Consider the following 25,733-nt stretch of genomic DNA (forward strand, 5'->3'; position numbering starts at 1 on the left):
CTTTGCTACACAGTTTTAGGATGATGACATTCCGATTCAGCCCCCAGCAACAAGTTTAACTTGCTCTTTCCTGTTTCCCTTTGTTATATATATAGAAGCATAAAAGCAGGCGAAATTGTAAGTGATTGAGCTGACTACTACATTGCAATCTGCCCTGTTTAGACTCCAGTGTCTCAAAATATGTGTAAGGGGACTGTTGCCCCCTTACTAACATTCAGTGGGGGTGTTTTAGTTTCTTGCTCCCAGTACTAAAACAGGGGGAAGGGTCGATGGCGAATCAGGACCCTGAGACTGACAGCCCCCGGAACAATGGGGAGAGGCCAATGCCCCAAGTCAGCCTGAATGACAGGATGGGCAGGGTAATCAGGGAGTCAGAAGGCTAGGGAGGTCCCGTCCTCCGTGTGAGCTGGACTTGCCTGGGTCGGACAGAGTGGGACCAAGCTAAGGAGAAAGCAGGGGCCCAAGCTGAGCTAGGGAGCAGAGCTGGGCCATATCCAGAGAAAGCAGACCCTGTCCTGGGAGCAGAGCTGCAGCCCCAAAGCCAGAGGCACAGCCCAGAGAGAGCAGACTTGCCCTGGGAGCAGAGCTGCAGCAACCAGAGCCAGAGGGGCTAGAAAAGCAGCCCAGGAAGCAGGTCAGTGCTGGGAGCAGTCACAGTAGCAGCCTGCAGAGCAGACCTGTCCTGGGAGCAGAGCTGTAGCATCCAGAGCCAGAGGGGCCAGAGAAGCAGCCCAGGGAGCTGGAGGCAGAGCAGCAGCAGCAGTGCTGAGACAGAGTCGTGGAGCTGGGGCTGGAGCAGTCCAGAGCTGGGTGCGGTAAGCAACTGGGAAGACCGAGGGGGACCCTGGGCAATGGGCCCAGCACAGGGAGACGCCTCAGCCTAGAGGCTCTGCAGGCCAGGCTTGGATCGTAACCCCGACAGGGCGGGGATGACACTAGGAAGAAGGGTTCTACCACTTAGATCCTGAGAGCGTGTGGCCACCACCAGAGCAAGTGTCCAACCCACAGCATCCCTGCATTACAGCCAGGGCCTGAGAAGAAGGCCTGGGACTTACAAGGAACAGACTGTGAACTGACCTGACATTCTAGAGACACTGTTTGTGATGTTCCCTGCCACGGAGCGGGTTGATGTGTTTCCTTTAACCTTTCCCATTTTTCCTTATTCTTTTAAAAAAATTAATTGTTGATTAAATAACTTGCATTTGCTTTAAATTGTATGTAATGGTCAGTGGGTCAGAGAAGTGCCCAGTGCAGATAGAGTACCCCAGAGTGGGGACACCCTAGTCCCTGTCCTAGGTGACCACAGCAGGGTTGGGGGTCGAGCCCCCCAGGAATTCTGGGCCCAGCCTTGTTGGGGTTACGAGGACTCTGCCAGACAGGAGAGTGGAAGGGGAGTCCTCAAGGGCAGGGAGGCCACTGGGTAAAGGAAGTGGGAGCGAGGACTCTGATCCTTTTGCTAGCCCACTTCACCAGGGTAGTGCAGAAGCCAGGAAAGTTCCCCACAATAGCAGGACTATTCCCCCGCTTACATATGGCTTCTTTACTGTCTACTACTTAGACCAAGTACTTCCTCTGGTTTGGGACGCTTGACTGAGAAAATGCAATAAAGCTGTCACAATAAGGCTGTAGTCTCCATTTAGGGATGAGCTGCAGTAGTGAGTCTGTGTAGAATGATAACGGAACCAGCTGGAATATTGTGAATTCCCCAATCTTTTCTCAATAGAAATTAATTCCCCAGAACAGTAGATGGTTTACGTTTCTCTCTCTCTCACACACACACACATACACATGCACATATACTCACTTGTTACAATATTAAGATGGTAAGTTGCAGGAGCACGTCCCACTTTGGGTTATTAGATCTGCTGAACTTAACCTCTTCTTCTGGGCTTTGCAGTTTCCATTTAACTATCATTTTTGTCTAGAAGTAAAGAGATGCTATACATGCCACTGCATGTGTTAAATGTTTCCTTGGTGCCGTTTTGTGGTATTTGCAGCCCTCTCTGACATTATCAAATGGATTGACATTTCAAATATTTGCAGTGCTCAGCGGGTACTAATTCAGTGAAGGTGAACCATGGGCTCCTCACATAGTGGCACAGCAAGTGATGTGTGTCTATTTAATCACAGCTGCTGAAATGAGATCAAAAGGCACTGTGTTGTTAAACCCTTGAAGCTGCTGTTACAGCAGAGAGATCGGGAGGGGCCCACTGCAGGAAGCTGAGCGCTGGAGAATAAACTTGGACCAGCAGCTAATTTAACCCCACGAAAGTGCTGTAGCCAATGTCTCAACCTTTCGATTTACAAAGAGGCTTCATGTTTTAAATGTAAATTACTGTGTGCGGATGTTCAGAATGAAGACTGCTCAGGTGAACCTTTAGCTATTCAGGATTTAAAAGAAATTAACTAGTTCATTAAGGGGCCTCATTAATGTTCTGTGAATAATTTATATGATCCATTTTGTCCATCAAAAACATTTACCAATAAGATTTTTTTCCTTGCTAAGCTAATGTTTGTTTTCATTATGATCTACTTTTATCAGGCTTAGCAAAATATACATATTTTAATTGTAACACTTGGTCTAGGTCTTCAGTGGTCACTGTGCTTCACCTTCAGGCTGTTTGGTACTTCGCTGTTAGCAGTGGCTGATCTCAGAGCCTCCTGCCCCAATGCACAAGCTCCTACTACTTGATTCTCTTTTAGGTGCTGGAAGTATATGCAGTTGAGCAGTTCCGATTCTTGTCAGTAGAGGGCAAAAGCATACAGACTCACGGGTTCTTATTTGAGGGCTCTTCCGTACATATATTCCAAGGTGAATAACTCACACTCTGTCTGGTCTCAGACACATAGAATTATTACAAGTAGTGTCCATTGGTTCACACCCACACCATGGCTCTTCTCTTGCTCTGAACTGAGGGTATATGGGGTGGGGAGGACCAATGCCTCTTCAGTTCCTTCTTACCACTGCATGGCCTGAATCAGAATCTCCAGTGTATGGAGCCTTTCCTTCTGCCTTCTTTGTCTTCAAATCCCTAAATATTTCAAAGTTTTATACCATTATTTTATACCGTTATATAGAACTGCGTGGCCTCCCTGGTATGGGACTTACTTTATTCCAGGAATGTCAGCCTTTAAGAAATGTGTCTCCTGTCACTGGTGAGCGACGACCACTACCACTGTCTTAGAGAAGCTCATATCTCTGCTGTTTTCCCACCAGACTTAGCAGGCATGAGAACTCCAGTTGAGGAAGCACCTCATGGAGAAAGCAATGAGGCCACAGTCAGACCAAGGCCAGGGACACCCCCAGCCAGAATCATCAAACGGCTTGCCTCTTCGCAAGAGATCTGATGCAGAATCAGAAAGCAGAAAACTCAGGGACCCTTCACCAGGGTTCCAAGCATAAGAGAAGATTCCCCGCTAAGTCCACTCCAAAGAGACTGGATCCCTCCTTCACTCTGTCCAGGTCAGGTGAGACTTCACGCCCACCTTCTGAGAATGCAGACTGTCTTAAACCTTTTATCAGGGTCATGATAAAAAGGTGCTCAGGAGCAAGGATCCTCTGATACCAGACTCCACACCAGGAATGGTGCCATCTATGGTAACATCCAGGTCAAAGGACTGAGATTCCTTGTACTGACAAAAAGCATCTGATAAGAACTTCATTCACTGGCCACGATCCCTTATATATTGGCCTTCTGAGGAGGAAATTTTAGTTTTCCTAGATCCACAGTCTCCCTTGTTGATGGAACTGATCTTTGGGAGGGAGATTTTAACCCTGCCCGGAGACATGGGTTCTGGGAGAAGAAGTCCATCCACTATCCCCACCTACCAGCTGCAGCGTTCCGTGAATGGTACGGATGGCACCACCGATTGAGCTGGAGCCAATCTTTTCAGCATCAGTAGAATCAAATGCAGGAGGAACCATCATCACTTCCACCAAGGGAGATTAGTTCAGATGGGAGATCAAGACCTTCCTGGCACCACCCTCGTCCACCCACCCTGGGACACCTTCCTCATGATCAGTGGGACCCATACACATGACCACCAGGGTCTGTGTGATCTAATAGGGAGTTATACCACTCTTTCCCTCCAAAAGAAAAAACTAGAACTTGCTACTGAGCTCGTAGAAGATAAGTATGAGCTGGATACAGTGGTTTCACCAGTACCAACAGGGGTATCCTCCTCATCTCCTGATGAGGCAATCACTCCAGCCTTGCTGACTCCTCCAGATGACCATAAGCAATTGCAGGAGCTGCTATTAAAGATGGCAGAAGAGCTCCGAATCTCCTTAGAGGAGGTCCAGGACACACAACATAAGCTCCTGGACATGGTGAAACCCATGGGTTCCCGCTGAATAGCACTCCCAGTGAACAAAATCACACTCGAACCATCAAGGGCTGTATGGCATACACCAACAACATACGCCCCTATTCCCAAGAGGGCAGAGAAGCATTACTTTGTCCCGGCAAAGGGAGCAGAGTTTCTATTTATCCACCTTCCACCTAACCCTTCAGTTGTTCAAGCACCACAGAAAAATCAAGATACCAACACCCAAAAGCTACCCCCACAGATAAGGAGGCCAAGTGTCTTGATCTGCTGGGGAGGAAGGTGTTTAAATCTATTAGCCTCCAGTTTAGAATATTAAGCACTGTAGGCTAAGTGTGATTTTCTAAATTATTCTAAGTTCCTAGACTTTAAAAACAAATTACACCAGCAGGACAGATCTCAAAATCTTCATGAGATCAATGGCTATTGCCATTGTGATGTGTAGGGAATCAAGGCTTCACTCTTCAGGATTACCCAGCAAAGTCCAGAACATTATTCAGGATTTGCTCTTCTATAAAGCCAATCTTTTTTTACAAAAAGATGGATGAACCTTTGCACACACTAAAAGAGTCTAGGGCAACCCTCTACTCCCTGGGTATGTAGATACCAGCCCTGAAGAGGAAATTTCATAAGCAACCATATAAACCAAGGCCTGTACTGCAACCATTCTACCATCAGAATTCTTGTGAACCACTCCATAAGTTATTGAAGGTGCAAAGGTCATCATATCCTGCACCTTCCATTTCCACGGGATCGAACTAATCTCCCCTGGCCAAAAGATATTTTGGACAGGACGCTTGAGAGTTGCAAATCGGGAGTGTTGCCATCTGTAGCTGATCCCCAGGTCTCTTTTGGTGATCACCTAGCATTTTCCCCCCCACAACTGGAGGGTGTTAATGTCAGACAAGTAAGTGCCAGATATCATCTATTCTGGCTAGACCACTGAGTTTCTCTCTCCCCAACCCCTCCAAAGCCCCTTATCACATTCCTCTTCAGGGACCACTCTCATTAGGAGGTACCAGGAGGCAGAGTCTCTTCTCAAAGGGAGCAATATAGCAGATACCTCTTCAGCATCAGGGAAAAGAGTTCTATTCAAAATATTTTCTAGTGCCCGCAAAAGACCGGAGGGTGTAGACCTATTCTTGATCTGCAATGTTTTTATTCACAAACAAAAATTCCACAAGGTTACATTGGTTTCAGTAATACTATCCCTGGAAAAGGACATGTTCACAGCTCTTGATATGAAAGATGTATATTTTCACATGGACATTTACCATTCCCACAAAAGATTCCAGAGTTTTGTTGCAGGTTCCCACCACTATCATTACAGGGTACTTCCATCCAGTCTACCAGTAGCACCCAAGGTCTTCGCGGAAGTGTTTTCAGTGGTAGCAGCACAACTCAGATGGGGCAGTTCCACCATATTTCCATATGTAGACAACTGGCTTCTCACAGGCAGAACATGCCTATAAGTCCTGACATCAACCTCATCCCTGCTCTGGAAATCAGTATGAACATAGAAAAAGTCTACCCTGACTGATGCAGATTATAGAATTTATAAATCTATCCATACGAAGACAAGGGCTTGTCTCCCTATGGACAGATTTCACACCATGAGCAACTTGATAGATCCCATTACGCTCAACCCTTGAACATTAGTTCAGATTTGCCTATTCTCCTAATGCACATAGCATCATGTATGTGTGTAACGCCATTCACCAGACTCCACTTCTGTTGTCTACAAGCTTGGTTTTGGATAGTAAATATGTCAAGTAAACATGACATGAACACCATAGTAACTGTTTCAGTCAAGGTGAGGGTCTTTGACTTGGTGGAAAGATTCTGGGCAAGTGTGTGTGGGTACTCCTTTTCTATCATCCACACCTGATAGGACAATATTTACAGATACCTCCTTGTTAGGCTGTAGGGCTAACATGGATGGTCACACAGCTTAGGCACCAAGATGTCCTGGAAAACCAGGAAGCACATAAAACTTCTGGAATTCAGAATTGTCCAAGAAGCCTGCAAAGCATTCCTACATTCACCCAATCTCATCATATCCTCAATGTCAGACAATGTAATAACTGTATTTAACATAAACAAACAGGGAGGGGTGAGATCCACTCCCCTGTGTGTAGAAGTGATCAAATTACAGAACTGGTGTATCAGAAACCATGTCACCCTATTGACAGGGCATCTTCCAGCAACCCAGAATTCACTGGCAGACAGCCTCAGCAGGCATTTTGCTGTTGATCATTCATGCAAGTTACACAATGTAATTGTGAACAGTATCTTCACTTAGTAAGGAGCCCCTCACCTGAGACCTGTTCATATCCCAAGTGAACAGAAAGTGAAATATATACTGCTCCAAGGGAGCTCAAGACCATTATTCCAGAGGTGATTCTATCCTATTTCTTCAGACAGACCACTTCAACTATGTCTTTCATCCTTATCTCACTGCTACCTCGGTTTTGGGCATGAATCATCGTCATCACACTCAAATGGCTCAGACAGTTCTGGTTCCTGAGTCTCCTACAAATGTCAACCCATCCAACCATCATCATTCAAACCTTCCCAGATCTCTTGACTCAAGAGAATGGCAGGGTCAGACATCCAAGCCCAAGTGCCCTTCACCTCACAGATTGGTATTTGGATGGGTATCAGACTTATAATGTTACTGATCCAAAGCTGTGGAAGTTGTTCTTAGTAAAAAATGAAATTAATGGGCAGCAGGTTTAAAACAAATAAAAGGAAGCTCTTCTTCACTCAGCGCACAGTCAACCTGTGGAACTCCTTGCCTGAAGAGGTTGTAAAGGCTAGGACTATAACAGGGTTTAAAAGAGAACTGGATAAATTCATGGAGGTTAAGTCCATTAATGGCTATTAGCCAGGATGGGTAAGGAATGGTGTCCCTAGCCTCTGTTTGTCAGAGGGTGGAGATGGATGCAGGAGAGAGATCACTTGATCATTAGCTGTTAGGTTCCCTCCCTCTGGGGCACCTGGCACTGGCCACTGTTGGTAGACAGGATACTGGGCTGGATGGACCTTTGGTCTGACCAGTATGGCCGTTCTTATGTTCTTAATAGCAGAAAGGATTCCAACAGAAAATGTTATCTATCTGGGCATAGCAGTATTACATGTCTCCAAAGACAGCAGGAATTCCTGTCATTCTGGATTACCACCCTATCCTTAAGATGACAAGTCTTAGCTTACTATGGGTTTACCTGGCAGCAATCAACTCCTGTGATCCACCAACAGACAATTACTCTCACTTTACTCACCCAGCCACATCTAGGTTCTTAAAATGTTTACTTAGAATGTTTTCATTGGTAATGAAGCCAACCCCTCCCTAGGAGCTTAATTTAGTACTTACAGCACTCAATATCCCACACGTTGATGTGCTACATGTTTGATGTTTCACCTGTCAATAAATGCCCCTTCCTTGTTGACTCATTGCCAACACCTCAGCCAGGCAGGTGGGTGAAGTTGGAGCCCTAATGGCAAACCCACCATACACAATATTCCGTAAAGACAATGTCTCGCTATGACTACACCTGAAATCCACTCCTAAGGTAATTGTGGTGTTTCATAAAAATCAGACGATTCACTTACCTCTGTTATCCCTGAAGTCTCATGCTTCCAGTGAAGAGAAGAGACTTCATTCCCTCAGTGTAAGGTGAGCATTGGAATTTTACCTGCAGAGAACAAAACAAATCAGAAAGTAACCTAGACTGTGTATTGCCATAGCTAAACAAGTTATAGGACAGATCTCTAAATGGATCTCAGATTCTATCCTAGAATCAGTTGGTACATCTCCCTTTCCCCTAAGGGGTATGGGCTCACTCTACAAGATTGCAAGCAACCTCAGTAGCATCACTTCAAATGGTACCTGGGCTTGATATTTGCAAGGCAGCAACTGGAGAGATGGTTGATCTGCACTGCCCTTTATACCCTTGGCACAGAGCATGAAGAGAACAAGGGCATGGGCGTGGACCAACAGACACTATTTACAAGAAGTCTCCAGTCTCAGGCGCATAAAGCACATGCATGCCCCATAGTGGAATACAGATAGGAACACACATCTTGAAGAACTGCATTTACAAAGGGTACATAACTTCTCTTTCTTGACAGTACTATGGAGCATCAGAAGTCATAGGTTAAGTTTGGTGGGCAGGGGTGACTTGCATGGAGAAGGGATAACTGAAGAAGGAAAATGTGGTAAGGGTGAAGTGGTTGCCTCTTTTAACTGTTCTCTTCCAGATTTTCACACTTTTGAGGGGTTTCTTAAGGTAGAAGGCTTACTCTGTTGAAAATGATAGTATTTTCTGGGCTCAAGCAGACTTCACTGCTACACACTTTCAACCTTAATTGTTTCCTAATTACAGGTTTCAGAGTAGCAGCCGTGTTAGTCTGTATCTGCAAAAAGAACAGGAGTACTTGTGGCACCTTAGAGACTAACAAATTTATTAGAGTATAAGCTTTTGTGGACTACAGCCCACTTCATCGGATGCATAGAATGGAACATATAGTAAGAAGATATAGATATATATATATATATATATACATACAGATAAGTTGTAAATTGCCATACAAACTGTGAAAGGCTAATTAGTTAAGATGAGCTATTATCAGCAGGATTGTTTCCTTAATTGTTTCCTAGTGTTGTTTTGGGATTACTGATCATATCTCACTAGTGCCTGTAGAAAGTTTTCAGATATGAAACTCACAAGAGTCTGAGCTGTATTATATATAGTATGTATACTGTAGTATATTATAGTATGTATATATGGCTTCACTGGCCAGTACACACAGTTCTTCATCTCCATCAAGAGCAAGACAAGAAGTAAATGACTTAGTTTGCAGCAAGGGAGATTTAGATTAGCAATTATAAAAAAAACCAAACAACTCTGTGTGTGTGTGTGTGTATATATATATATATATATATATATATATATATATATAGTTAAGCACTGGAACACATTACTTAGGGAGGTTGTGGAATCCCTGTTATTGGAGGTTTTTAAGAAGAAGTTAGACAAACCACTGTTAAGGATGGTCTAATTATACTTAATTCTGCTTTAGCATATTGGGATGCCCTAGATAACCATTTGAGGTCCTTATCAGCCCTACGTTTCCATGAATCTAGAATTCTATGATTATTTTGTCAATGGAGTCACAGGATTAATAGAACTTTTTCTGACTAAATATTTCTGTTCCTCCCAAAGACCACAAGAAATAAAAAAAAATAAGGAAAGGGTAAGTAAGCAAATGCTGCTGCATTTCTGTAAATCTCAAGGGCTCATCCATTTTATGACCATGTGAATAATAAGGGCCAGATCCTGTCACCATTATTCATGCTGAATATTTAATTACTCTGCACGTAACCCCACTGAACTACCCATTATGAAGAAGGATAGCAAAATCAAGTCCTTAGGAGCGAATTCAAGCACAGGCTGTCAGAACACGTGGAGCAGAACCCTCCACTTTTCTTTGCTGAGGCCCCAATATTTCCACCCTTACTCATTTTGAATAGCACTTTATGCTGTGAGTTTCCCACAGATGCTACTCAATATACAGATGACGGAATCTGTCAGAGTGTCTTTTTTTAAGTAAAAATATTATGATTATTTATTTAAATATGTAAAGGTAATTTGTACCTATAGCATTCCCATTTCCATTAGAAAAGGTGTAAGCACAATTTTAAAATCAAGCTGGAGGGTACTGCTGAAATATCTGTTGTTTTTTTCTGAGCTGTCTTTGCTTAAGCAACAGACAGGGCATATGTCAAATAATAAAAACAAATCAATCTACATTTTATTTGTATTATAAACAAACAGGAAGCTCAGTGTTTCAGCCACAAACTGCCTTATTTTATAACATTGAAAACGTTTCCAAAATATAGGAGTCTGGAGCAAATGCTGCTCTTGTGTATATCAACATAAATCAAGACTAACTCAGCTGACTTCATTGAAATTATGCAGATATACTTGAGAGCAGAACTTGCTCCTTAAACCATATTCAAGTATCTGCAAGAGCAATATAATTACAATTAGGAAAGGAGGAAGGGAATCATTTAGATCAAACAGTAGTTGTCCTGCTCCATCCCTCACCTACATTTCTATATCTTTTCTTTCCAATCTGAGTCAGTTTTGTCGTGAATACAGTATTTAACCTTTATCACACAGCATCTGCCAAGTGTATCTTTCACACCCTCCGAATACCTGAAAAGCACATTCATACAACTAGGCATATATCTATATGAAATTACATTAATCATTTGCATACACAAAGAAAGCGGGGGAAACCCAGGAGTGTGTCAGACTCTGGATCTGAGTGTGCTGCCAGATCAGTAGGCTGGCACCAGAATGGAAGTCTATCAGCATGGAAACAGGTGTTGCAGTCTTGCTGCTACAGTACCAGAGGGCATCATTATTAAAAACAGTGGCAACAAAGGAGCTATTGTTAGGAATATAGAATAAAAGGCTTGCACACTAGGGTTAACATGCGAGGAAGTAAGCAAAATAATTGTGGAGGATTTGTCATATGCTACAGATTTTCCTTCATTAGTATGAAAATAAAAACCTAGCCTGAGTCCGGGTAACAGCAGGCATATCAGACAGTGAGAATGTGATTCAAACAAAGAATCGTATTTTCTCTTTTGTAAGGATCTAAACAGCAAGTCAGATAAAAGTGAAGTTTTTGGCTCATGTTTTAGTTATAGCAGGTTGAGCAGTTTGGTTCAGATGCATATTTGTGTGGGATCCAGATGTTCATCCTCATGTTCGGAGACTCTTTAGTCCACAAAATATGGTTGAAGAGTTGGCGAAAACAGGCTTTCCTGTGATATTTCCAGTTCTGACTTCTAGTCTATTCAGATTCTTACACCTTGCTCAACATCTTAGTGTATGAGTGACTTCCAGCTGTGTGTTAAGCAATCGTAACAACACATCTGTCACACGTTGTTTCGTCTCTCATCACCTCTCCAGAGGGAAAAGCATGTGCAGGGAGGTTTCTTGTTTTGGTAGCGTGGGTTGGTTTCTTTTTAATTTTTTTTTCAAACATAAATGTACCTTTTGCTATTTGTTTATATTATTGATGGCAAGGTCAAAGAAATGGGCTTGTATTCAAAGCAGAAAGTGGAGATGTTTGTGATTGCCCTTAGCTCTTGGCAGGAGTTCTTGGACTGCACTCAGAGAAAGTTCTGTCTCCCACAAAGATTAGCTTTTCTCTTCTTGTTGAGAGTTCCATTATGCCAGAGGGAAGAAGTTGTCAACCACAGCTTTAGGTAGTTTTTTTAGATATCTTAGGCCCAGCCCATGGAGTGCATTGAAGATAAGGACCAAGTCCTTGAACTTGATTCAAAATTCTATGTGAAGTTGGCACAGAGAGCAGAGGACTGGGGTTGATGTATTTTCAGAAGCCTGTGGTGCTGAGGAGATTCTGTAGCATTCTGAACTAGTTGGAGTTCTGACTCCTGGAGTGCTCATGGCTTCATACCCAAGTATATTGGACTGCTGTAGTTCACCTGAGAGGTGATGAAGGTGTGAGTAACTAAGGCCAGGTCTTCATCAGCTAGGAAGGGACAGTATCTCCCAGCATCAGCAAGGAATCCAAGAGTACTCCTTTACTACAGACTGAATTGGTCAGTTGTGGATGTATATCTTCAACCAATGAAGACTGCACCATGGTTGCAAGCTCTTCAAAATACTTTCCTCTGGTGTAGTTGGAAATATTTTTGGTGGTATTTTGACACTCTCTCTCAGGAACTTGAAGTAACGTACCAATAGTTTTGGGTCGAGGTTCACAGTTTAGGTGAAGGTCTGAGTTGGTTCTTATATTGTCTGAATTTATTTGCCTATATTTGGTTTCTCATTTATTTTTAATTACGTGGAAAGGAAATTATAATTGCATCAAATGTGTTACAAAATTGTTACAAAATTGTTACAAAATCCCATGTTCAGATGAATGCAAGGCTAATATAATCAGATCCAATGTTTTATATTTGAAGTCTAATACCTATGACGAACAAGAGATGGGTTTAGGTTGCAGTGTCAGGATCAAGCCGTCTCCAAAATATGCTCTAGTTTAGGCCCTTAATCTAACAGAAAAACATGGTGTTCCCCCAAGAAAGAATTTTACCTCTTCTTCAAAAACATCAGGGGAGCAGATAATCTGGACTGTCAGACAGTAGTAAAATACTGTAGGGTATCAGAAAACACCATCACTGCATGAAAGCTTTTGGAAAGTGTGTCATGGAAATGGAAATTTTATCAAAAGCATTCACTTACACAGCTACTTCAGTGAAGAGCAAAGATATTCACCTGCAGCCCAGATTGAAATTCAGATGTATTTTTATCCTCATCATGCAATAGAATTTCTCTGTCCTTTATTTCATGGAATGAATTGTCACTGGCCTATATTTCTCTTCCCATATCACAAGAAGATTCAGATGGTAATAACACAAATGTACATTCATATATAGTCTGCAGAGATATCCTGCTTGGAGCAGTTCTTCACAAATCTGAAGAATGTTCGCACACCCCATGGGGAAGGATGAGAAAATAATGTATACTGCAGTCTGCTAGTTGTAGCAGGTTTCTGCAGGGCTTGGGTAAAAATAAGTTCTCTACTAGGAAAGAGGTGTGTGATTTAAGCAAACAATGTTATGTTGAGCTTGCTGTGTTTCAGTCATGTTACTATGGCTGGCTCTAGCTTAATAATGAGCACTAAGGTCACACACTCAGGATAGATACATTTTGCTATGAAGTGACAGAAAAAGTAAATAGGGAAAAAATGGACTAAAAAGCCAGAGGCTGAACAGGGTGCCTTCCAGTACTAAAGCTCAGATGTCATAGTGATGAGTGTGATAAACAGATAGCTAAAGTTAGGCAAGCACTGTGACAAGTCTGTCCAACTTTTCCATGTTCTACCTCTACTTGAGTATATTTTTACACTACTGACAGTTGGTAGTGTACTATTATCCCCACTGTATAGCAGGCACTGCCTATTTAATATAGTGAGACATACCTGAAGATGTTTGTAGACATGTTTATAACAATCAGTAGAAGGTAAGGTAGGTAGATCGCATTTAAAAATGTGCTTATTGCCCTACACGACCGAATAACATTACCTCAGAATTTGCAGTATTCCCTAGCTGTTTCCCGTAGTAAGTACTATATAGGGAAATACAGAGAACACTACAAATAATGAGGTAGTGTTTCCTGTTTACCTAAAGGACACTTAACATGTTTGATAGAGTAACTGTTGTATGCAAAATTAGAGGAAGTGAAATACCTCTGGCTTATACTCAAGTTTTTGGACTCCCCACAGAGGTAACTGAATGAAACACTACGACCTGTGTTATACAGGAGATCAGACTAGATGATATAGTGGTCCCTTCTGGCCTTCACATCTATGAGTATGAATCTATTAATATAACTAAAATGGGACTACTCCTGTTCATAAGACTAAGCGAGCACGTAAGTGTTTACAAGATCAAGGCCCAAGAGAGATGAGTGCTAGCTGCTATATCACCAACCCCATTTTCTGCATCATCTGGGTTTTACTTTGATGTTCCTTATTCAAGAACTGACTAGGCCCAGACATGCTTATCATGTGTCATCCTTTTTTGTAACTAAGCAGTTTATCCCCTGGTTTTGTGACTACACAACTTGCAAATTATGTGTAGTGAGGGTCAGACAGGCCTATGAGATGTTCAGATTCTTTTTAGAGTGCAAAAAAAAAGAGCTACACATATGCACAGGCAGATATGCTGTAGTTCCTCCATAATCATGGTGTTTTGGAAGCTCTCGTGGCTTTTAACTTTTTTTTTTTTTTTTTAGAAAAAAAAGTTTCACTAACAATCAACAGTAGTTTGTAAACAGAGACTTTTTCCTTCCAGCCCCTTGTGTTTTCTGTTTCATCTCACTGAAAAATGTATCTTATTATTTTGCATCATTTCCTATGGGATATTTCTATTTCTCCTTTGTCTCTGGTGACAAACACCACCATGCTGCATGTAGTGTTTATTGTAGAACTAAATGAAGCATGCAGTGCAGCATCTGAAAACAATTAGAAAATAATTGAAATGAGCCATGGACTCTAGTTAGTCCCATTACATTTTAGTTTTCGTAAGTAACGTTATTTGGGAATTAGAGCTGAACCTTTGCGGTCACTCTGATTGCTGGCTGGCTGGCAACCACCGTCCCCTTGCTGGTGCAAAGAAGTCGGATTTAAACAAAAATGGAGAAGAGCTGCTGTTGTTGCACAAAATAAACTGAGCTGCTGGAGGGGCAGGAATCTGTCAGAGGTTAGGGAAGAGGCACTTCTTATGTGCCCTCACGTGGGAGGAGACTGAGTCCTCCACTCTCTGCCTTTGCAGCAGCTGCTTTATGAATTAATAAAGAGATGTTGCCATGAATATGCACACAAGGTCCTTTCATTAATAATTCAGCAGGCCATCAATCAGGCAGCTGCACATTCCGCACAGGAAATTGAGGTTAGGCCTGTTTTGCCCCTGCTCTTTGAATTACAGTTGAGCAGCCGGGTAGCAAAAGGGCCTTATTTTGTTTATCAAACAAGGGGCGGGGAACAGAAACCCCACACTCTGCAAAAAAGTGAGTAAGAAAGAATGCTTAAAATAAAAGTATGTTATACTTGGCCAGCGAACTCCCTTCCCCCACCGCAAAAAAACAATTTCTATGCTGTTTGCTACAGTACTTCTTAAAGACTTGTAAGGATGCAATGCTACTTTGATCCTCTGATAGCAAGAACACCTTCAAGACAGACTGTCAGGATTGTGGAAAGTGATTCACATCTTTCCAACAAAGAGGACAACTGAACTGTTGTTTGTAATTATTATTTCTATTAACTGGGATTATGCTCTGGGAAAGAATTAAATGGATGTTCTTGAGGGGTAAAAACTTGAGCCCAATCCTGAAAACAGTTCAGGATGTGAATAATTTTATGTATATGAAAATAGGACAACTCGTGGGTACAGTTACTCCTAAGTAGATGTGTTCACAGGATCAGAGCCTTGATAGGTTTTAAACAAGCAAGCAAGTTCACCTGCGAGGAGAAATTTTTAAAATCCAGTAATTTAGCGCCTGATTCAAGACCCCTGAAGTGAATACGAACCTTTCTCCTGACTTTAATACACTTTGGATCAGGCCCTTAATGCCTGGTTGATATAGCTTTAACTCTTCAGGTGGCACATGCTCAGCAGCCTTTTGTATATCATTGCATTTAATTCATTATTTAGTTTAGATGATCAGGTAGTATCAGTTGGAGAAGAAGCCTCTTCCATCTGCAGTGTGCTAGGAAACTTTGCCTCCATGTGTACACTACCTCCAGACTGGATTATTTTAACTCACTGTCTACCGGCAAGGAGGTGGGAATAAAGAAGAAGCTGTTGTTTGAGTAGAATCCAGTCACCCTCTCCCTAGATGGGATAAAATGGCAGGAGCATGCCACACCTGTGCTTCAATCCCACCACTGACTCCCAGTACATTTCCATGATCAGTTTAAATACTTGGTCTTGGACTCCAACGCCATCAACAGATCAGGCCCAGCTGCATCAGCATCCACATCTCCAGCCGTTACATCTGTGCTTCTTTCGGCCAAAGCAAATTACAAAGCTGCAGGATGAAGCGTGTGAGAGATAGAGGTAATGAATTCTCTATCAAGGGGTTTCCATTCCAAATGAGTTTCTAAATAAAAAAACCTTATACAGAAACACTTTCAGAATATGCTGAAAAATCCTGTTCTTTAGAAAGCATTTCCACAGTAACAGGCACAAGGTTTTTAAGTTCTATACAGTGGTGCCACGTCAACGTTCATTCTGGTATTCAGGTTCTACAGATATTACCTGGTCCAGTGGCATTTCCCATTTTAAGTATAGGGAATTACACAGAAAACAGAGTGAACTTTTAACCTGAATGTAATGGGGTATACTGGCTCTTTAAGACTAGTGGAATAAACACAAGCCCTGGAAGAGGCCATGTAGCAGGAAGAGAAGAAGCAGGCCCTAGTAATTGGGTGGAAAGACCCAGGATACCGTCGCTTTAAGGGCCAGGTACCATGAGCCCTATAGTACAGAGTGGAACAGGGCTCCCCTCTCTCCCAACCAATCAGAGAGAAGGTCTCCAAAAGAGGGCAGTATAGATGCTGCCTTCTCACTCAGAATAGAGTGTGTGCTGAGAGGAAGAAGGAAGCCAGAGTCAGAAGGCTGAGCTCCCATCGGGAAGGACAGGATCAGCGGCTCCATAGACAAGGGTCTGGGGCAAATTAAGAGCTCAGTTTGCAGCAGAAGAGCTGGAGATGAGTAGAAACTTTTGCATTGCTGTAATGGCCTTTATTCTGGGGACATTGAGGATTATTTTGAACTACTTTTGGCTATTAACCCAGCCCTAGGCAGTGGCTCATGCTAATCTCAAGAAAGGGCCCTGTAAAGGGGAAAACAGAGCAAAGGCACTGCAGAGGCACCTCTGGCTATGAAGCGGTGATCAGTAAACAGCAACCAGCAGTCCTACTAGAGTGCACCAACTCTGCATGGGCACATGCTTGTATGCAGACATATACAGTTTCTAACCAGAGAAATTAGAAGAGACGGAATCTCCACAAAGCCCTCTAAGAATCTTACTGCAGCAATACAATTTACCTGGAAAGAAACTCTATATTACCATGATGGGTGCTACAGATGGTGGGTCTGATTGTCTGAACATCTTTGAATTATGATGTAGACTGAGCGTGGCAAATAGTGCTTGAACAAAAAGCTGAAAGAGTAGACTCACAAAATGCTCTAGAACCCAACTACTTGAGAGCATATTAAGAACAAAACTAGTTATCCTGGTGATTTAGATGCAATGGAATGATGAGGATCATGTCAGAAATAAAATAAAATAGATTCATAGATATTAAGGTCAGAAGGGACCATTATGATCATCTAGTCCGACCTCCTGCACAATGCAGGCCACAGAATCTCACCCACCCACTCCTGCGAAAAACCTCTCACCTATGTCTGAGCTATTGAAGTCCTCAAATCGTGTTTTAAAGACTTCGAGGAGCAGAGAATCCTCCAGCAAGTGGCCCGTGCCCCATGCTACAGAGGAAGGCGAAAAACCTCCAGGGCCTCTTCCAATCTGCCCTGGAGGAAAATTCCTTCGCGGCCCCCCAAAACGGCAATCAGCTAAACCCTGAGCATATGGGCAAGATTCACCAGCCAGGTACCCAGGAAAGAATTTTCTGTAGTAACTCAGATCCCACCCCATCTAACATCCCATCACAGGCCATTGGGCCTATTTACCATGAATATTTAAAGATCAATTAATTACCAAAATCATGTTATCCCATCATACCATCTCCTCCATAAACTTATCAAGTTTAATCTTAAAACCAGATAGGTCTTTTTCCCCCACTGCTTCCCTTGGAAGGCTATTCCAAAAGTTCACTCCTCTGATGGTTAGAAATCTTCATCTAATTTCAAGTCTAAACTTGAATAAATAAATAAAGTATATTGGATCAAAATACTTTTGTGTCCTCTATAAGCAATAAAACTTGACAATAGAAGTGAAATATACCCTGGCTTTCTGCATCGGTTTTATACTTTTTATAAATTAAATATAAAAGCACTTTTTTGTACCCTATGACTGTTTAGAAAAATGGGCCTTTTCAAAGTTTCCCTGCTGGCATGTCCTGTTGCAATATTTCTCATTGATTGCGTAGTTCCTGTTACATGACATTATGTCACATAACCCAATACAGTGGACAGGACATGTCACAATATAGTGGGGTAATATTCATCACAGTGTGCAGGGGGATTAGGTACACATCTCCTCCCCTTCTGGTATTGTTAACTGCAACTACACATCACATTCTCCTGCACATTACACAAGGCACATTTACCCCAAGTTATGTTCCAAGTCAAGAAATATGGTTTCTTGGGGAAAAATGGTAAAAATAAGTAAACCACAAAGGGAAAAAAAACCTGTTTATAAGTCACTTTTTACAATGTAATCATTTCCAGTAAAGCACAATGGATGGAAGTTAAAGCCAGACAAATTCAAATTAAAAATAAAGCACATTTTTTTGTAATAGGGAGAGTGATAAACCTTTGGAATAAACTACGGAGGGAAGTGCTGGATTTTCAATCTCTATGTTTTCAAATAAAGATGTGGATGCCTTTCTGGAAGATATGATTTAGTCAGACAAGTTATTGGGCTCAAATGGATGAAATTCTATGGCCTGTGCCATACAGGAGGTCAGTCTAGATGATCTGGTAGTCTCTTTTGGCTTTAAAAATCTATGAATTTGTATTAAATTTTATTATAATTGTAAAAGGTGTAATTACACTGGATATACCAGACTTGAAAAGATGTCATAAGAGCTTACCAGTCCACATGCAAAATCTGCTTATGCACCAGCAGCAAGATGCTGATGATGAAGAAAATAATGATTTCTACTTAACTGTCAAAAACAAGCAAACAAAACCCTACCCACTCAGGACAAGTAGAACTTTGCATGGCTGGAAAATCCACAGGTCTTTTTAGCTATGAAGAAGGTTAAGTGCCATCAGCTAACCAAGAAGAATGGAATAAAACTGGTATAAATGAGATAGAAATTTGGCCTATCTAGCAAAAGCCACTACTCAGAATAGTAGAGAGACAAGGTGGATGAGATAATATCTTTTATTGGACCAACTTCTATGGTGAGAGAGACAACAGAAGTTGATCCAGTAAAAAGATATTACCTCACCTACCTTGTCTCTCTAATATCCTGAGACCTACACAGCTACAACTACACTGCATCCTATTCAGAATATGTTATTGCTTCTCATTTTGAATTGTTTTAAATTACATTTTTTTTAATTAAAGACATATTATGTGTATTTTAATTGGTGATTAGGACACAAAAATACATTGCCTTTATTTAAAGCAAATTTTCAATTTTCATTATTAAATCTTTTTTTTTCTAGGCATACATCTAGGGCCAGATTTTATTGACATTCACTCCATGGGTAGTTCTGTGGAAATGAACAGAACTATCTGCAAAGTAAAGCACTACTGGGTAAGCATACCAGAATTTGGCCCATAAAGTACACTAGACTTCAGCACGTGGCTATTTGCCAAACAGAGTTTTTCCACTCTCAGCTGCAAGCCAAAATTGTAAACTGCAAGGTGTAACTCTCTACTACTGTTTCAGCTTCTGTTTCCTTGGAAATGGGATCTGGATGCCTCCCCAAAAAGTTGTAAATGTTTTAAAATAACAACTACTTAACAATTTCATTTACTGTGATTTTTTACTAGTCTTGTTTCCACTAAAAAAAAAAAAAAGTAAGCAGCTGAAGTTTTCATTTGTCCATTTCGGTTGCTAGTTGCCTGCTGAGGGGTCAAAGTGATATTTGATTTCTACAGCACCTCACAGAAAAGGCAGACAAAAAACCCCACCTAAACATAAAAATTGTAGGGAAACTATTTTCTCTAGCATTTTTTCCTTTTGATTTGAGTAGGACTTTGGGGGAAGGCAAATTAGCTCATCAAATCAATCCTGAGTTGTTATATTAGATATCAACCCAGTCAGAATCTTCATTAGCCTCCCATATGGCCATTTTATAAATTTAAATTCTGGAGAAGAGGGAAACCTATACTAAACACCCTTGTTACCACACGTAACCCTATGACCCCTTTAAACTACCCCATAGGTTTCTAGTCCTGTTTTGTCCAGCTGTTAGTCAAGGACCCCATTTACTAGGCAAATGATTGTACTGGTCCCTTGGGTCACGTACGACAGGTTTCATTCTCTGTGTGTACGAGCATGCACATACACATGTTTAAAAGATGTATTAACAGCCTACAGAAACACAGTCTATACCCCGCCAATATTTTGGCCTGCAAGGCTAACTGAACGGGCTGCCCTGTTTACCAGATCCAGTCCATCTCTAGCCTTTGCCCTGCGAAGCTTAACTCCACAGTAGTCTGGGAAAGTCATCACAGTTGCTGTGTTCAGTCTCACCATCCATCTTTAGATATTTTCAGTTAATAAAACAAGAAATGCCTATTAAAAGAAAAAAACATTGCCTTTTGCTTCTGCAGGACACCTTTGATAAGAAGCCCACAGGACTCGATCATTGCTTTCAATGGAAGAGAGATGGGGCAGAAGAGTACTGTAATATCTCTGACTCAGGAAGCTGCTGGGAGCTAATTCTCCCCATTTAAACGACCTTACATGGTTCAGTAACAATCCACTGCAGGAATCACTGACATGGATGATTGTTTTTTGACTTTTTAACCTCCAGGTAATAGAGATTAAGTGCTAGTTGGATGGAGACAATGTTTTCTAGTACAGTATTGAGACTCAAATAACTACACTGTATTTTACAGTGGAAAATAATGGGGTTACAGCAGTAAGCTATCTTTCCTTTTGCCCCTGTTGTAAATGGATTGCATCCATAGGATCCTGACCTACTCAAATGCAATGTAAATAGATTGATAATTTTCACATATACTGTGTGCAAATTGTTTAATACATCTGGAGTTTTGTAGTAATTGTTAATCTGCAGTTAAACAACAGATCCGCAAATCAGGAGCTCAGACTTTTTAGTAAAGTCAAACGACAGAGGAAGTAAGAATAAAATATTGTATGTTTCCATAAATTAGATGAGAATAGGACAGGATTTGGTTAAGGGCCGGAGGTGAAGAATCAGTGATTTTTTTAAACTAATAATAATCTGCTATATATAAGTACTCATTGCTGCTATAAATCCTTTATTGCTGTTATAAATTCTATTTTCTCTTAAAAGAATACATTGTTTCCCCTTATCATTTGATAAACTCCTCCTCCATTATGAGACTGCATTATTTGCTAAAGCTCTGGGATCCTCTGCAGTGCAATTTACCCACACCAAGCCCCCAGTGTACCTCAGCTCTGTGAGGGAGGAACCAGGAAAGAGATGAGTATGAGTTTCCATGCTGATTCAGCCTTTGCCTCTCTGCTGAGATTGTAAACAAGCACCATGTGTCAACCGGTGTCAGTGATAATCTGTACATCTGTCCTGGGCTAAGACCACCAACTCATTTCACATGAGCCACAACGTGGCCTTCAGATGATAGAGGCCTTTTGGTCACTACTATACTAGAGTAGATCTGAATCAGTGAGCTACAGATGACAGAATTCACAGCCCATTACCAGTCTCCGGAGCCAACTGTTTCCCTTTCTATTCCATTTGCTTGTTCTTGCAAGAAACTTTCTCTTTTGCCATGTTATTTAAGCAACATATTGCAATGTGCCTAAATAATGAATTCTGCCTCCCTGCTGAAAATGGAAAGTAATGCACACCTACTGCACTCTCAACTCAGAAAACCACAGTTAGTTCATTTATGATTCATGATGCACAAATTTCCTGTTACACTTTGTTGACCTAATGTGAAATCTGGTAGAGGGAGATTAGCCCATACCTGACTATGTAGTCTCATATTGTGGTATATTATACATTACATTATCTCATGTTACCATTTTTTAACTAGTACATGCAGGACAGGTAGCACTGTGAAATATTAAAGATGAATGGTTAGGATCTGACGCTCACTATTCCCTTATCACATATATAGTGAAGGTTGAACCCAAATTTACTCTGGTGGCTGTGCTGGGCTGCCCAGAAAATCATTCTCGCTATCTGTGGATCAGCAGATGACACAGTTCACTACCCTTTCTGCTCATTTTCCTGGGGTTTAACATAGTTCTGAATCTATAAATCTCTCCTTTATACTGTCGGGCAATAAAACATGCAAGGAAAAAATGCATCCAGTTTCTGCTATGAGGAAGGGACCAGCCCCTGCATGCTTAATACACATGTGTGCTGCTCAGTGCCACTGAAAACCATGAATATCCTAAGTATTGTAGAGTGAATACACTGCTGACAGTCTGGAGGTTGTTGATTGGCCGAGGAGAAGGGGTGGAGAAGAGAAAAGACAATATTTTTCTATGGGCTGTAAAAACAGGAGATATACCTCCTGTTTTGAAAAAAATAACATCACTGACTAATGTTGATGCCCTGCGGGACAGTAATGAAATAAAGAATAAATCAGTGGAGTAAACTAAGACACGAGATGAGCCAATAAAAGAATGACTTTTCCCAGGTCACGACCTGGAAGAACACAAATGCTTTGTCTCAGGGAGGAAATAAAATCTCTTTTCCATGGCTAAGCAAGGAGGAAACTTTATTTCTCATTAAACCTGGAAACACAATAATACTTCCTGGCTCCCAAACCAAGGTATGCAAACTACAGAGGCAAGTGTGTCATGGATACAAGACTCAGTGCTATGCAGAACACTCCTGGGTTAGTACCGGTGTTACTGAACAGCCCAATTTTCCACACTGAGTAAAAGAAACTTCAGCATTAATGTGTAGTACAAATACCAGTAATTATAATAAAATTCAACCCCACTAATGGTATATTGACATCATGTCTACTAATCTACAGAGGAAGTAGAGAATATAAGGGGAAATATGATATTTTACAGACCTTCATTAGACAAAATTAAAGGCAATAAAAATGCCCATAATGTTTCAAATAAAGAAACCTTTTGCTCTTTCCTTCTTTTTTTAAAATTTAACATGCACTTAAAGATCAGGAATTACAGAAAATTCATGTTCAGGTTGAATATTGAAAGAACAGAGGGCTGACATGATCATTTTAAATGTACTTCTGGAAACTGTTCAGATACTGCAGTGATGAGGGCAATGTATGAACTTGATTAGAATAGACTAGACTAGAATAGTGCTGCTTTGGCACAGAATTTTACTTCAGCTGCTAAGGATTTTTCCCACTTGCATCTGTGTCACTTTTATTTCACTACTTAGCAAAGAAGCAAGTGGAGCTGCTTTCATTATTTGATATTTACCACACCAGTGATAAATAAATTGCTGTCAATACTCCCTGAAATCTTGCATCGTTATGTCCCAAGTTCTCCACTCAACATCTCTTTGCATTTTTATACACCTAAATACCTTTCAAAATCTGTCCATCAGTCACTTTTGGAAATGGAACTTGGGTGCCTAATTCACTTAAGCATTTTTTGAGAATTTCACCCATGGAATTTCACCAAAGGCATTTCCATTAAATCCCTTTGGATAAAAGTTGTGCTCACATTTGTGTGCACAAATATCTGTAGCTAGATATCTAATACCTATTTTCAACTGTAACTCAGATAGTTAGATGTTTACTAATATGTGCACCTGCAATTTATTGATGGTTAAAAAAATGCAACATTTTGCACATGCAATGAAAAATAAATAAATGGAAAAAAGCACATCCAAAAATGGACTCAAAATGTCTTTGATCATAGTTAAGTAATAGGGATTGCAAGAGCCAAAGAGCAGATAGATGGTCCTTGAAAGCAGTGCAGGTATGGAACTGGTCTTCTCACAGAACTGCAGCATGAGAAAAACATAATTATGAGCCACTGCATGAATTGTTTTAACTCAGTGAGTGCCTTCACTCCAGAGATATAAAACTAGCTGCAGAAGAAGAAAAAAGAGATTCAAAATAAAATCAATATCATCTGTTATAACTGTTCTCCAAGAAATACTGCAATGTTTGGGAATACTGTGGGGAGAGAACATAAAATTCACCCCTGACTTTTCTATGATTTCTGGTTATTTAGGTTTACCTTTCTTAATTCTTTGTATTTCAGATTTCTTCACCAAAGCCCAACAGTTAGAAAGTAAATTGTATTTGTTTCCTTAAACATTTTCTATCTCTCTGATTTCACCTCTTATTTCCTTCTGCTACCAGGTACAAGCCATTGTTTTAGTATTGTAAATGGTTACTTCATGCGCATTGAAAGAAGAGCTTTTGAAAGGTAATATATAATGAAAAAAGTAGATCAAGCTGCTATGTCCTCCCTAAGGGATAACAGATTTCTCTCACATTTGACTGAAAACGGTGGTGCCTACATTCAATGGTAAAGTAATAATGGCTTATTTCTTCAAGTTAACTCCAGCTGGGAAGAAATGTTTTTTTTTTCCCCTAAGATTTAAGCATTTATTCCAGTATCCATTTCAAATGGACAAAGAAGGTTTAAGGATCCACAACTGCATGAAATATGATTTACATTATTGCCTAATGATGATATTATGCCTGGCACTGTACAATATAAAGACAACATTGCCCCTGCTTCAAAGATCTTTCAACCCAAATGAGACAGGCAAGGCAGACAGTAAACGGCTTGGTCAAATAAGATCCCGTTTTCAATGCACAAATGCTGTATGTAAGTAAACTAGTAGGAATGTTATATAAATCCTCAGTACACATACATTTGCTACTGATAAACTTCAAAACCAAATAGTAAGTGCACATATCATTTACACAGAAGTTGACATCACCACCATCCCAAGGAGTAAAATGATATAACCTACCGATAATGTTAATTTTACCCACACTGACCTTATTAAATGGGCAAGTATTGCATATTACACACACTGTAAATATTTATTTTAAAATTTTGGTTGACATATATACTATACATAGGTGTTAACAAATATATAAGACAGACATCCAGGGATATCAGTTTAAGTTACTAGTTTACAGCATATACATATGGAATTGCCAAAATTTTCAGAATTGGCCACCTAAATTTTGCTCCTCCCCCAAAAAATTGTTCAATCACATGGCCCACAAAAGCTATAAATGTATAATTTGAAGACAAAGAGGACGATGCTGTCAGTGACCAGTGCTGTGTTTGCAAATGCTCATCCTGATGCACTGAGGTGGGGCTTTGGCAATACTGGCTGGGGACGAGAAGACCTAGAATCTTGTGCCCTGATCTTATTCCCATCCATTACAAAGTTGGGCACCCAGTCATGGGGATTGGCCAGTCAAATTCCACTGGTCATGTCACTGGTTTCCTCACTCTTCTTATTTGATAGGAGAGGGTAGAATTGTATGTTGGGACCAGAAGAACCATACTGGCTCTGAGTGGACAAAGTGTCAACATGAAAAGAGGCATGTGACAGAAGGTTCCAGCAAGTACCTGGTATTTGACCGTGACACATAAAGGCCAGCCAGCCAGAGGTAAGGGCAGGAAGTCAAAATGATCAGCTGTCCTTCCACAAAAGCCAGACAAAGGGCTTCTCCAGGTGCATGCCTGACTGACCAGGCAGATGGCCGATCAGCAGTACCCATAGTGAGTCTAGTCTGTGAAAGAAGCTTATTGGAACTTCTCTGAGGGTGAGATTTTATCTGTATTCAGTTTCCTACTGAATTAGGCTTAGACTTGCATGTTTTATTTTATTTTGCTTGGTAATTCACTTTGTTCTGGCTGTTATTACTTGAAACCACTTAAATCCTACTTTTTATATTTAATAAAATCACTTTTTGCTTATTAATTAACCCAGAGGAAGTATTAATACC

At 41.0% G+C, this 25,733-nt stretch overlaps 1 long non-coding RNA gene across 1 annotated transcript in view; it reads right to left on the reverse strand.

The window, feature by feature from the left end:
- The window catches only part of LOC125634993 (uncharacterized), a 52,377-nt gene that overhangs the window by 11,997 nt on the left and 14,647 nt on the right, over positions 1–25,733 (reverse strand). Inside the window, exon 2 of the long non-coding RNA XR_007356107.2 lies at positions 7,939–8,021. This is a non-coding gene — a long non-coding RNA (uncharacterized LOC125634993). The remainder of the gene's footprint in view (positions 1–7,938; positions 8,022–25,733) is intronic.

Source organism: Caretta caretta, chromosome 3 (assembly GCF_965140235.1).
Source record: "Caretta caretta isolate rCarCar2 chromosome 3, rCarCar1.hap1, whole genome shotgun sequence".
Classification (NCBI taxonomy): Eukaryota; Metazoa; Chordata; order Testudines; family Cheloniidae; genus Caretta; species Caretta caretta.